This window comes from Chiloscyllium plagiosum, unplaced genomic scaffold, assembly GCF_037043375.1.
Source record: "Chiloscyllium plagiosum isolate Xiang-an unplaced genomic scaffold, Cpla_swu_hap1 HiC_scaffold_11, whole genome shotgun sequence".
Lineage (NCBI taxonomy): Eukaryota > Metazoa > Chordata > Chondrichthyes > Orectolobiformes > Hemiscylliidae > Chiloscyllium > Chiloscyllium plagiosum.
Window position 1 is genome coordinate 76,060,285 of NW_028270149.1, and position 15,444 is coordinate 76,075,728.

A 15,444-nucleotide genomic window follows, 5' to 3' on the forward strand; every position below is an offset into this window, starting at 1 on the left:
AGAGGATGGAGGTGTTGAGCTACGTTTGCTTGTGTTGCCAAGGGGACTATAGATGGTAGGATTGCTTCCTATCAAGTGACAAATCAACATCAGCCAGATCAATTTCTTTGGATCATCTACTTGTCAACCTGTTCCTACAAAAATAGACAACATATTTCAAATAACTATACCGCAAGACAACAGTGACTGACAAAGGACAGTCACATTTTCTGTTCCAAAGCTTGGAATCAAACTATCCATTCTTTGAGATCCCTTCTCCATAAAACACACTATCCACTTGGCAGGTATATATTTCAATTTTTCAAAAAGCTTAATCATTCAGTAAGTGCATACTTCAATATTACAGTACTCACCATCTCCAGATGGGTTACATGAACACAGAGATAAGCAAGAGATTGTTGGCCAGTGAATCCACATATTGGCCTGGTGTTTGTATCAATCAGTGAACCAAGTCACATGAAATATTTCATATAAACATACACGCATATGAAAATTCAGCAGTAATATGCAATTCAACCCCTTGAACATATTCCACTATACAATAAAGTCTTGGCTGAAGTGATTGCAACTTCAAAATCCACATTCTCTCTTACCCCAACTCTGGTATACTGCTTCTGGATTAGAGTGAGGCAAAGACTTACAAATGTTCATTTATCCTATATGGAACTCACCTGGTTGGTCAACCATTTTAGTTTTTATGATGAATAAAATCTGGTGGAGTTAGTGGTCTTCCTCTGATTTATCTTCACCCATCCTTTACCCTGTCCTTTGAGCTGTCCTGATCCTGCCTGTTGTGCCTCAGTCAAGATGGAGATGTGAATGTCAGGAACCCTTCACCACATGGACTGCGGTGGTTCAACAAGGTGTCTCAATATCATTTTCTCAAGAGCAATTAAGGATTGATAACAAATGCTGTCCCCTTTCCATTAAAAATAAACCCAAATGAATGCATTGAATTGACGTTTCATCTAATTGTATTTGACTGAGTTTGTTTGGATTCCTGCCACTAATGCAATTTCCAGTAGGGATACAGTAGGTGGCGCTGTTTCATTAGAATTCCAGTATCTTAATGGAATTTCTTTCTCTTCCAAGATTGAGTCAACAGATGGATTGCAGTAGTTATAATTTACTTTGTGAACTTTTTGTTATTTTTCATGCAAGCTCTTGAGATATCTTTCGGCTGGGAGGATGAATTGAATGTCTGTGAACTTTAGAAATCAAGACTGTTCTACTTTGGTCATATTCTTGCCTACCACATTCCTGGGCTAGATTTGGATGGTTAAATCCATCTCCCGGAACCTGGTAAAGGATTTGCAAACTTAGATTTTTATGAGTTGACGAATCTACAAGAACCAATGTTTCAGACCCAATCAAAAATCAGAGACAATAAACATTTAAACTCAGAAGAGTTTTGATTAAGTAACTAAAAAAAAACAGGTTCACTGAATCTCATCAAATTCAGAAGAGACTCAGTGATGTGAATTATGCAGTGAGTATTCCAAACAGGAGAAAGTGTGTCATGTTACCATATTAAAAATGATATTAGGATAATGATGGAAGTTGGGGGTGGGGGAGTATACCTACACTATTGAAGGAAGTAAACAATGAAATAGCTACATTAATGCAATGGTAGAAATAATCTGAAATGGAAAATTCAAAAGTTAACAAACAAATTGGAAAACTTGGAGTGCTTTAAAGATTATAAAGTCTTATCAGCCAGAAAACTATCAGGGTGACAAATGAAACATAATTCAGAATTATAAATCATTTATGGTAATAGACCAGGAAAACTGATTTTGGCTGTTCATAATATTGACTTGGGGATTCAGTACCTGTAAAAGCATACCTGCATGAATTCAATCCAGACACATTAGCTTAAGTAAGGGCAGAGGATAAGTTCATGATGGACAATGATATTATTGAACTGAATCCAAGTAACTGGAGCTCGCTTGTGTTGATGGTGCCAAAACTGGATGGGTCACAGAGAATTTGGATTGATTATTGTAAAGTTAGCATTGTAATCCCATACCACAACATAAATGAATTGGACAAGTCCACTTTGTTGCCAAAATTGACTTTACAAAGGGATACGAGTATGTTTCTTTCACTGAGGGATCTAAAGAAATGTCAGCTTTTGTAGCAATAGCTGGCTGTATTGGTGCAGAACCATGCATTTGGAATATAAAATGCAAAGCAATGTTTCAATAGTTAGCCAATAGAGTAATTAAAGGACTTGGTAACTGTACTGTTTACATTGATGTTTTCTTTCATTTTAGCCAAACTTTGGAAGAACATTGGACTGAACTGTTTGATCAGCTACAAAAAGCCAATTTGATTATAAATTTGGTGAAGAGTGAATTTGCCAAAGTCACAATGACTTATTGGGGGCTGTGGGTCAAAGCCAAGTAGCACCTTAATAAAAGGAATAAAAGAATAATCCAGACCATCTTCTTATAACGCAAATTCAAATATATTACACACATGGTAGAGGTATAATCCCATTAATTGCAAAACATATCTTCATAAATTGAAAAAAAAAACGCTTTTGCATGGTGTTCACAATATCACTCCTGGTAGAGTACCCAAAAAAACCATTTGTATAGTATTTTTTGCAAGAATTGTGTGCAACAACAAAGTTTCATCCATCACACCTAATACTATGAATATAAAATTCTAAATCCAACCAGAACCAAGCATTATCCAAGATATAATTTCGGTACAATTCAGTCCAACTTTTAGTAAAAGATGGGTATTTGTTAACACTAAAAAGAGAATATTACAGATGTATGAGAGCTCACATGTTTTGTAGGTTTACCATTGTGTTGTGAGAGCTTACTTTTATTACAGCTTCTTAAAAGAAAGTATAAGTTTGAAATAATCTTAACATTATAGTGCCCATCACGTGGAACGAGGAAGTTGGTCTCAATATGACTTGTTTGCAGTAGTTGGTAGAACTAGGCAGGTTTAATATCTAATTCATTAATAACAGTAACTCCCCACTTAACATCTTACACATTAGCAATTGCATCCAGAATCACACTTGCAAAACAATTTATTCATAGGATGTGGCCAACATCAGTAAAGCCAGCTTTGAATTGTATTGTTCTCGGGAAGGTTGGAGTGAACCAACTTCTTGAACATAACCTGTGATGATATAGACCATTTCAGTGGGCAGCTGAAATTCAACCATAGTCCTGTGGATCTGGAGGTGCACGTGGGCCAGGCCCAGTTAGAATAGCAGATTCACTTCCCAAAGGGATATTAGCAAACTTCCCTGGGCTATCTGAGGAACAGAGTGCTTGATGGCAAAGACTTCAAACCCAGCCCCAAATTTATAGTCTAGGGGTTGCACAATTACCTGCTCCTCTGTTTGCATTGGAGAATGTGCAATGTACATCAAAGACCTCAAATCCTAACAGCAATATCACCAGTGATATCTCTGCAAAATCCAGAATTTTAATGGTAGGGTAGGCCATCTCATATCGGTGTCCTCTCTCAGGCCAACATCCACAGCATTGGCACTTCCATTACAGACAATTGGTGGTGCTGGGTGGGCCACATTGTCCACATGCCTTCTAAAATAGGTTCTTTACTCTTAGCTTTTTCACAGCAAATGGTGACCAAGACAGCAGAGGAAATGCTTTAATTGTGAACTCAAAGCCTCCCTGAAAAGATGCATGCTCCCCCATGATTCATGGAAATCTCTTAGCCAAGATCACACAAACTTGAGAGGAGGAGTCCATGAAAGCACAAAACAGTTCAAACGCCTCTGAGAGACCCAACTGGAGGTGATGTACAAATGGTGGACGGACTAGACAGAAACTCACCCTCCAACCCATCTCATTAAACCTGAACTGGTCCATCTTTGGAAGCAGGGTGCAGATCCAGCATTGGGCTGTTTAGCAACCTTTGGATCCACAGTTCTAGAATGGAAGAAAGCTATCTCAATCCTGAGGGACTTAAAACAATATCCCTAAACCTAACCCCAACCCTATATTGGTTATTGACTTCATGTGGATTCATATAAACCCATGGCTCTTATATTATCCCTCTGTAATTCTGTTTCATATGCCCCCCTTCCCCTACTCCATGAGCAAAACGTCAGGCAATAGACCTTAAACTGTCACAGGTTCCAAGAGGGGGCATCTACATATTCATGTGCAACAAGAAGTCTTGATAACTACCAAAAATCACAATGGCAACCTTGGGTTTCCTTTGAAATTACCAATGATTCATCTGAAATTCTTCCATGTCCCATTGTAGTGAAAGAATTCTCCGGATGGGATGAGATTTGTAATAATCTGAAAAATAATGAGCTGAATAGTTAACGGTGCAGAAAGAGCTACCCAAGTGTTGGCCTTCAGGATCAAACAAGTGCCGAGCTTTGTGTCCTCCGAGGTGAATGCTCTCTTTGTCAGTGATCTTGATGATGTACTTTGCAATGAGAGAACAAAGCACTGCAAGTATAGAAGGAGATAGAGTAACAAAAGTGCACCCACAGAAAAAGGGGCCAGTGGCAGAAAATAAGAAACTAAAGTTTCAGCCTTTGCTCAGTTAGGAATACTTTTCTGTCTTGCGAAGAAAGTTGTGGTTTTAAGATTTACCCCATACACTTGAGCGTATACTCTGGGTTAATGCTCAGTGAGGGTGGGCTGCACTGCTTGGATGTGCTGCTTTCAGATGGATCAGTAAACTAGGCCATTTTTGCCCTCCCAGCTGGATATAAATGATTCCACAATAATATGCAAAAACAGCCAACATTAATCTCTCAACCAATGCCTAAAACAGTTTATCTCCCTGGTACTTTCATGCAGTTTCTGGGAACTGGCTGTGGGTAAATTGGTTTCTATTATTACAACCATGACTACACTTCAAGGAGGACATCTTTGGCTGTCTATAGGAACATCCTGATGTCATGAAAGGTACTACATAAATGCAAGATCTTCCTTAAAAACTGGCCAATATTATTGCAGTAGTTGTTGATGAGAAGATCAAGAGAAGACAGGAGGGCATGTGGAGAATACAGGGACAGTCACAGGACTAAACATGCTTCCTCTTACTAATAGTCCCCATTGCTCCCCGATCCAGTTCCTCTAGCTTTGTGTTCCTATTGTTGTCAAGTGGAGTTTGTTTATTTGTCTTGCATCCAAAAGCAATATTTTATCAGGCACAAGAATCACAAAGTTGTTTCATAGTTATGATGAAGAGAACATAGAATTAATATTATATACATGCACCAACTAAACTCATCATGTTAATTCATTTTTTAGCTTTATTAAATGCAGCAATTATAGTGACATTCAACATTCCCTTAAAATTAGATAATACTAAAGTCATAAAATGTTATAAAAGAATATGATATATCTAGAATGTATTCATCTGTAATTTCATCTTCCCCCTCAATACAATCAAAAATAACAGGCATTTCTATTAAAGGAGACTTGATAGAGCATGACATTTTAGACTTATTCAGAAATTAGGAGAACATGAAATCAAAGTTATACTGATAACGTGGGCATATAATTAGCTCAGGAAGACATGGCAGGGAATAACTCGAAATGGAATTTCTTTTCTCTGACTGGGCAGATGAATGCAGTTGGGGCCCTTATGACATCAGCGTCATAGCTTTTCTTGTATATTCTTTAACTGAACTCGGGTGTAGGGAGTACACGCTCAGCTTTGAAAGTCAACACATTGAATGAAAACCCATGGAATCAGTGATCAGAGGAGATTTGGACACCAGCGGTGGACCCAAGGACTAGCATTGAGGTCAAGTGCCAGTGGGATCTACTACAGCAGGAGAAAGATGCTGAGAAATGGCTGTGAGGGAGGGCCTCAGCACATATGAATTCACAAATAAAAAAAATGAATTGAGTAACAATGACGACAGTGGGTGAACAAAGCAAATGAAAATGACAAAGAAGAGATGAACAAAACCTCTTCAAGGCTGTGTTCCCGGAAAAGAAAATTGACAGTAAATTAAACAATGTAAACAGAATACAACAACTACAAAAATGATGTGCAAAATGTTGGGTGAGAAAAGCATTGATTGAAATAAATGTTGAAAAACACAGCTAGCCTGACAGATCCTATGAAAAGGAAGACAACCTCATTTTTTGGACAGTGTTGTTATTCACTATTATAACTGCTACTGAATGCAAAAGCTTCATAGTCAATTAAACATATTTGAGAGAAAAAAATAATTTAAAGCAGTTTGGTCTGAATGTTTACCATGTTTGTCAGCTTCTCCATTGGGACAAACATTTTGGATATGAGCCTGGAAATTGCAGGTTCCACAACCCAAACATGCCACTTCCCATTTTCACTTGCAGGAGGCCCTTGGAAAGGTCTTATATGCCTCTAGGTGTGGAAATCTGTGACAACTTCTGGGAGCCCATCTGCCAGCTGGAATGGTTAAAAGTAGGCATAAGTGTTACAAAATACGTATCAACTAATTAACTGTTCAGCTCAGTGGAATTGTCAATAGATCTATAAAAATCAGTTGCCAATATTGTTAAAGGCAATGGCCAAGAGCACATGTCAAAAAGTGTCAAAAAAACCTGTCAAAAGAAGCTGCCAAGTTGTCAATGCATTTAAAAGTCCTGTCCTTTAAATCCATGTAAACAAATATCTATAATGTTTAATAAAAAAAAATCAGTGTTTGTTATCTTTCTATGTCCAATTCCACAAACCCATGAATTACCAAATTTGGATCACTGCTTCACGAATGATTTTACAACCAAACATTGTGCACAGTCATGTATCTGCCATTTCACAATTAGATTGACGGCTACAATTCTTTACAGACTCTTTGAGGTGAGGCTATGAATTCCAATGCTTGTGGTTTCAAGGGACTGTCACTTAAATAAAATATTTGTTGGTGCGGTGTCAAACTTTCTGCACTTGAAGTCAGCAAGTCAGCATTCTTTTAAATGAATTAGTGTTTTATTTTAATATGCTCATCTACAAGCAACATTTAGAACTATGTTTTATCTAATTTCTGCATGTATCCATGCTGGAGATTGGGTAAGTTGGCATGGTAGGTATAAGGGCTAAAAGTAGTATGTCTATCAAAGGTTAGCATGATTTGACACAAAACACAAATGCTATAAAGGACTTGGGTTGGGTACATAGAATAGTTTGACAAGAATGTTCCGAAGGGTTTTGGAAGGCGTGCATATGGTATGTTTCTTATGAGGGATCCTGGGGGTGTTTCCAATGGCAGATGTTGGTATATAGATTAGAATAGACCTTGGGGGAGACAACAGAGTCACAAAAGCAGATGTTATATAGGATTGAGCTAATAAGTGACAAGTAATATTTGTATTATGTAAGTGCTAGGTGACAACCATCTTCGATCTAAGAGACAATCTAACTACCATCCTTGATATTCAATGGCACTGCCACCACTGAATCCCAGAATAGCAACATCCAGGGAGTTAGCATTGATTAGATACTGAATTGGACCCGCTGCACAAATATTATGTCTACAAGAGAAGGTCAAAGACTAAGATTTCTGCAGCAAGTAACTCATCTGTTGTTATCGCAAGATCTGTCCATCATCTAAAAGGTGCATATCAGGAATATGATGGAATTCCTCAAGTTATGTGAATGTATGTAGCTCCAACAATGTTCAAGAAGCTTGATGTTATCTCGGACAAAACATTCCACTTGACTGGTAACCAATGCATCATCTTCACTGTTTACTCACTTCATCACCAATGCACAGTGGCAGCAGTTTTACCCTGTACAAGATACACTGCAATATCTAGGCCCAACCATGTCCAACTGCTTCATCAATGACCTTCCCTCCATCATAAGGTCAGAAGTGGGGATATTTGCTGATGATTGCACAATGTGCAGCACCATGCATGACTTCTCAGATTCTAAAGCAGTCCATATTGAAATACAACAAAACCTGGACAATATCCAGACTTGGGCTAACAAATGGCAAGTAGCATGTACACCCACACAAATGCCAGGATGACCATCTCCAATAAGAGACAACTTCAACACTGTCTCTTGACACTCAATGATGTTACCATCACTGAACTCTCATTATCAACTGTCTGGGTTTTATTTTTGATCAGAAACTCAACTGGATTCACCAAATAAATGCAGTGGCTACAAGAGCTATTCTGAGCCTAGGAATCCTGCAGGAAGTAATTCACCTCCTGACTTTCCAAAGCCTCTCCACCATCTGCAAGGCACAAATCAGGGTTGTGATGAAATACTCCTCACTTGCCAACCACCTCCAACAATTCTCAAGAAGCTTGTCACATCCAGGACAAAGCAGCTGGCTTGATTGGCACCACATCCACAAGCATCCACTCTCTCCACCTCTGACGATCAGTAGCAGCAGTGTGTGCTATCTATATGCACTGCAGAAATTCACCAAGGATGGTTAGACAGCACTCTCCAAACCCACAACCACTTCTATTGCAAAGAGTACTGGCAGTAGATACGTGGGAACATCACCACCTGCAAGTGCCCCTCCAAGCCATTCATCGTGCTGACTTGGAAATATATCGCTGTTCTATCACTATCAAAGGTCTTGGTGATGCCTCCCTAAGGGCATTGTGGGTCCATCCACAGTATTTGGACTGCAGCAGTTCAAGAATGCAGTTGACCACTATCTTCTCAGGGGCAACTAGGAATGGGCAATAAATGCTAACCCAGCCAGTGACATCCACATCCCATGAGAGAATAATAAAAGAGAGTTCCTCAGTTTGTCCTACGTCTATTTTCAGCTTCTTCAGCAATGGCATTTCCTCCATCATATGATTGGACATGAGGATATTTGTCATTGAATGCACAATGATCAGCACCATTTACAATTCCTCAGACCACGAAGCAATCCATGTGCAATAGCAGTACAATCTTGACATTATTTCTGCGTGGCTTAATAAATGGCAAGTAGCATCTGCAGCAAAACAGAATCCAACCATCACCTCTAGACATTCAATGGCATTACCAATGCTGAAACGTCCACTTTTGATAGCCAGAATGTTACCATTAACCAATAACTGAACTGTAACAATGGTAATAAATACTGTGGTTGCAAGAACAGTTTAGAGGTTGGGAATTCCAAGTGATGAACAGTAACAGTATTAGGAAGGGAGCTCCAGGATTTTGATCCTATGGCAGGAAAGGAATGGGCAAAATCATTCCAAATTAGAATGATGTATGGCATGAAGTGAAACTTGCAGATGATGGTGTTCCCATGTTTTTCCAGATGGTAGAAGTCATGGAAAATGCTTTCAAAGAAGTCTTAGTGAGTTGTCGCAATCTTTCTAGGAGCTGGTACAGACTGCTGCCAAGGTCAGTGATGGTGAAGGGAATGGATGTTAAAAGTAATAGTTGTAGCACCAATCAAGCAGGCTGCTTTGTCCTGTATTGTGTCCAGATTCTTGAGTATTATGGGAGCTGCACTCATGCAGGTAAGTGGGGAATATTCCATCACACCCCTGACTTGTGCATTGTAGATGCTGGACAGGCTCTGGAGAGTCAGGTTAATTGCTAAACAAGATTCAATACTGGCTTAGCATAACTTTCACACTTTTCAATTTTATTCCCTTGAAATAAGGCCAAAGGTTTGGTTGGCTTTTTAATGGTCTTTCTAACTTGTCATTCAATTTTTAATGATTAGCATATGTCTACTTCAAGATTCATTTGTCCCTCTACCCCACTAAGACTTGCAACATTCAGTACACAGCACCAGGTTATAGTCCAACAGGTTTATTTGGCATGACTAGCTTTCAGAGCGCAGCTCTTTCATCAGGTAGCTGTGGTACAGGATCATAAGACACAGAACTTATAGCAAAAGATTACAGTGTCATGCAACTGAGATGATCTATTGAACAAACCTAGATTGCTATTAAGTATTTCATCTTTTAGAATGGTTTGCAGGTTTTGGTTCATTAATATGTAAATCCTAGAACTTCTCTTAAGTCACATTCTTGAGATAACTTAAGGTTATATAAAGAAAAGTGACATTTCAGCTCAGACAATACATTAAAGGTGTGAGGTTAGAGTACATACTCACAAAGGACTCACAACAACTTACCAGGACAAAGGACCCGATACCCAGCATGAGCAAAACCAATGTAGTATACAAAATCCCATGCAAGGACTGCACAAAACACTACATAGGACAAACAGGAAGACAGCTAACGATCCACATCCATGAACACCAACTAGCCACGAAACGACACGACCAGTTATCCTTAGTAGCCACACACTCAGATGACAAGCAACATGGGTTTGACTGGGACAACACTACTATTATAGGACAAGCCAAACAGAGAACAGCCAGGGAATTCCTAGAGGCATGGCACTCATCCACTGATTCAATCAACAAGCACATTGACCTGGACCCAATATACCGGCCACTGCAGCGGACAGCTGGAACTGACAACTGGAAGCGGCAGATTCAAACCACTATAAATTCTGGAGAAAAGATCTCAGAAGTGCTTCACAGGAGGCTCCCAAGCACTGAGGATGTCACCTAGACAGGGGACGAAACGTCTGCAACACAAATTCCCAGCTCGGCGAACAGAACCACAACAACGAGCACCCGAGCTACAAATCTTCGCACAAACTTTGAATACTCACAAACTCACGCAGACCCTCTCTCATTCACACACACACTCTCTCTCTCACACACACACTTAAGCTCCCCACACTCATACCCACACACACACCCTCCCACAGGCTTACACTCCATCAACACTCACACACACTCTCTATCAAGCATGCACACACGCAAACATACACTTTCTCACGCACACTCACACTCACACGCACACATTCACACTCACTCTCATGTATGCATGCAGCCATTCATATAAGTCTATGGGTGAATTTGCATTTGCAGATACATTCTATTTTGCTCAGAAAGTGCACAATCTGCAGGCAGTCAATCCACGTAACATTTTATAAATTCCTACTTTGGAAATCGAACCAGTCTGACTCAAGATTGAGATACAGACAGACTGCAATCTTACACCTTTAATGCATTGTCTAAGCTGACATATCACTTTTTTTTATAAATCCTTATGTTATCTCAAGAATGTGACTTAAAAGAAGTTCTGGAATTTACATATTAATGAACCAAAACCTGCAACCCATTCTTAAAGAGGAAAGACTTAACAGCAATCTAGGTTTGTTCAATATATCGTTTCAGTTGCATGGTATTGTAATCTTGATCCTGTTCCACAGCTACCTGATGAAGGAGCAGCGCTCCTAAAGCTAGTGCTTACAAATAAACCTGTTGGACTATAGCCTGGTGTTGTGTGATTTTTAACTTGTCCACTCCCATCCAATACCGGCACCTCCACATCATAACCTCCAAGTAATAAGTAACCTCGCTATTCTCTCTTCCAAAATTTATGGCATTATATTTATCTGCGTTGAATATAATTTGCCGATTTCTTTTCATTCATGGGACATTGATGTTGCTGGCTAGCCAGCATTTATTGCCTGTCCATAGTTGCCCTTGAGAAGGTGGTGATGAGCTGTCAACTTGAACTGCTGCAGTCCATGTGCAATAGGTTGACTCTCAATGCCCTCAGGAATGCTGAGGGGCTCAGATGGGAATTTTCAGGTTGTGATGTTCCCCATTCTGTAATCTTATTAATGGCCTCCTGTTTTTCTTCAGGAGTTTTCCTCTAATTCCATTTCATCTGCAAAGTTAGAAGTTGTTTTGATTCCTAAAAGACCAATGTGTTTTTGTGAACAACATGTATCTCAGTACTGGTCCTCAAAAATCACCATCTTTAACTTCCTACCATTCTGAACAACTCATCTTTACTTTCACTCTGTCTTGAAGCCACCCAGCAATCTATTCATTGGCCACATTCCTATTTATGTGATCTAATTTCAAATTAAGTGGCTTAGAGTCAAACTTCATTTGGCAGTTCTCCTTTAAAACAACTTGGGAGTTTTTACCATGTTAAAGGCACAATTTATATGCACGTTGTTGATGTAAAGATAATTATGATCGGAGATATCTCTCACTTTCTTATATGTTGCTAATTGAGATTGTTAATTATTAGTGCACATCTAGATAAATCCATTTATACTTCTTTATTCTACTTTAATTGACTAAACTTTGAAAGTCAATACTTTCCGGAGCACAGTGTGAAAGCAAACACCATTTAACAATACATATTACAACAAACAAAAAATTGAGTTTCAAGGAAGGAAGTCCTGTGAAATCAAATTAAGGAAGTACATTTGTGGCTTCCTGATGCTTAATTTGGTAAGTTCCCCTCCAATGGACCTGAGTACAAAATAATGTTAGACTCTGATGTCTTAGGTTACTACTTATAAGTGAGTGTGAAGTTCTATCTTAAGCTTTTATTTCCGAAATAACAACTTATTTTTACAAATTGACCTTTAACATTATAACATGTTAAAATATGATCATCTATGTGTGCACAGCACATGTTAAAACAGGATTTCATATTGTGTCAAATCAGGAAGTATTAGGGCAGCTGGACAAATAATTTCATAAAAGAAGTAGATTTTAAGGAGGGTCTTACAAAAAGAAAATGAGGTGATCAAGATTCTGGGATATGGGGATATCTAGAAGTGTTGTGGAGGGTGTAGATATAGAGAGGAGTCAGGCCATAGAGAGATTTGAAAACAAGGGTCAAAATGTTATGGTTAAGCTGTTGGTTAACTTGACCCGATGTAGATCAGTAAGCCCAGGACTGATGGGTGAACAGATCAGGTGAGAGTTAAGACCCATGTAGCGCAGCTTTGTATGATGTCAAGTTTACAGGAATTACCAATGTGTTAGGATATAGTCAAAGCCGGGTGGGACAAAGACAAGGATGAGGGTTCCAGCACTGGAGGAAGAGGCAGGGATGAATGGTGTAACAGAAGAGGGAGTAGGTGGCCTTAATGGCAATGAAAAAATGTAGTTGAAAGTTCATACTGTAGTCAAGTATGAAACTGAAGTTTGGAACTCAGAGTGTTGACCAGGAAAGCAAAGACATTGGTGATGAAAGAGTGGAAGTTGTGATGGGAATTGACCAAATCTTCCCAATATTTTGCCGACAGAAATTTCTAGTGAAACACTGCAAGGAGTAAACAGTGTGGCAATTTAGAGGCAGTGGAGGAGATGAACAGAGGTAGTAGTGAGGTAGAGCCGGGTGTCAGTAGAATGCATCTGGAAACTGACCTGTTTTTGGATCATATCACTGAAGAGTAGTATGTAAGAGGGACTAAGGATAGATCCTTGGGGAAACCAGAAGAAACAGTTCTGGAAACCAGGGCTTTGGATAGCTGTAACATAAATTCTACCTTGCTGTATTTTACTCCTCAGCCTTTCCATCAGCCCGTTTGATTCTTTTCTCTACCTGTTCATGACATTGTCATGACCTGTGCACCGTGACCTTCCAGTTTCTTCAAATTTCCACTGTTTGTAGCTTATCACCATTTTCAAAACTGAAAATCTTTGACTTGCCTTTGACCCTCCATTTGCCATGACATTTTTGTAACTATTAATCTGATCAATCATCCTGCTCCACCATCACTGCTCTTGTCCTATTAAAACCATTAATCTCTCTTCCACACCAGCCCACTATGCCCTCATCACTGCTTCTTTCAGCTCAAGAGATAGACAATTGAATGAAAATGTCCGACATTTTTAACCAGCAGACCTGACTGGACGACATGAAGCATAACAGTGTCCTGCTCTCATCTGTGATAACTACTCACTTTTCTGGGATCATTCAGAAATGAAGAGGTAACCTTTATTTCTCTCTTGCAAACTATCTTTTAAAATCGTCTCCCATCTCCTTCATCTTAACCTCCGCCAAGTGTAAGGAGCTCATATTTAATTGTCAGAAGATTAAGATTAAGACCAGCCATTCACCTGCCTCTATCATATTTAGCCCCTTGTCCCATTAGGCCAAATTTCCTCTAAAATGTCTCCTTACCTGCCTAGACCTGTATCTTTCTCTATTTTTCTCCTACTCACTCACTTCATCTTGACCATAAGACTGACCAGTTGACTGTGTTTCCACTAAACCCTTGTTAGACCACATTTGGAGTATTGAGTGCAGTTTTGGTCACCACACTACCAGAAAGACATGGAAACTTTGGAGGGAGTGCAGAGAAGGGTCGCTAGGGTGTTGCCTAGTCTTGAGAGCACTAGCTAAGAGAAACAGTTAAAAAGCCTAGGATTATTTTCAGTGGGAAGACGATGGCTGAGGGGAGACCTAACAGAGGTCTACAAAATTATGAGAGGCATAGATAGGGTGGATATTCAGACACCTTTTGCCAGGGTTAAAGTTTCAATTACAAGGAAGCACAGGCTCAAGGTGAGAGGGAGAATGTTTAGGGGAGATGTTCGAGGGAAAATGTTTACACAGAGAGTGGTAGGTGCCTGGAATGCACGACCAAAAGAGGTGGTGGAAGCAGGCACATTGGCATCACTTAAGAAGCATCTGGATGGTTACATGAGTAGGGAAGGAATAGAGAGGTATGGACCAAATAAGGGCAGAAGGTTTGTTTTTTAGTTTAGTTAGGGCATGATGATCGGCACAGGCTTGGAGGGTCGAAAGGGCCTGGTCCTGTGTTGAACTTCTCTTTTGTTCTCTTGTTCTTATTCTAAACCACCGGCAATCCAGCTATCCTTCCGATCACACATGTTAGTCTATCAAATTAAAGCGTCTCTCTCCTCAACTTTTGCCCTTTTCCCCTCTAAATCTGACCTCAGCCTCCTTCCACTTGTGAAAATAAAACAGCGCTTGGCCATTTTGTCCTTGCAAACCACCCTCACATCTCTAATCTCCCTTTCCTTTACAAAGTCCTTCAAGTCCTATGTTTCTGCTTCCCCAGTGAACCACCACCTTTCCTGGATCTTCATGTTTGAATTCCTGCCAGCAGATTCTTCACTATGCTGTAGTGCCAACAAACTTACTCATACCTTCCATATGTTTATGGCAAAGCTTGCCTTCCTCGTCCTTCTCAATCTACTTTCAGCCTTTAACACAATTGATCACATCATCCAACCCTTGGAAACTGAGAGCAGATTTTGGACACCAATCCTTGAGAAGGATGTATCAGTGCTGGAGGGAGTACAGTGTAGAGTAACTAGTCAGATCCCTGGATTTTATGAATTAAGCTCCGAGGAGAGATTGAAACAAAACTAGTGGCTGAATCTCTCAGTTTTTGGCAAGGTTCAGTTATGTCAAGAGGGTTTATCTTTGCAAGGCCTAGTAGGGTTCTCTTACCAAACCGACATCATTAACTACCTACCCTGCCCCTACAGCATTCCTGGCCATTGAATTGTAACGCCATCCCACTACTCACCTTCTCTCCAATATCTCACACTCACTCTATCACTGCTACTGCATCCACTTCTCACCAAGGATCATATCTTACTATTCTCTTTATTGCCTACAGCATCTTCCCTCACCCACTCTGGCC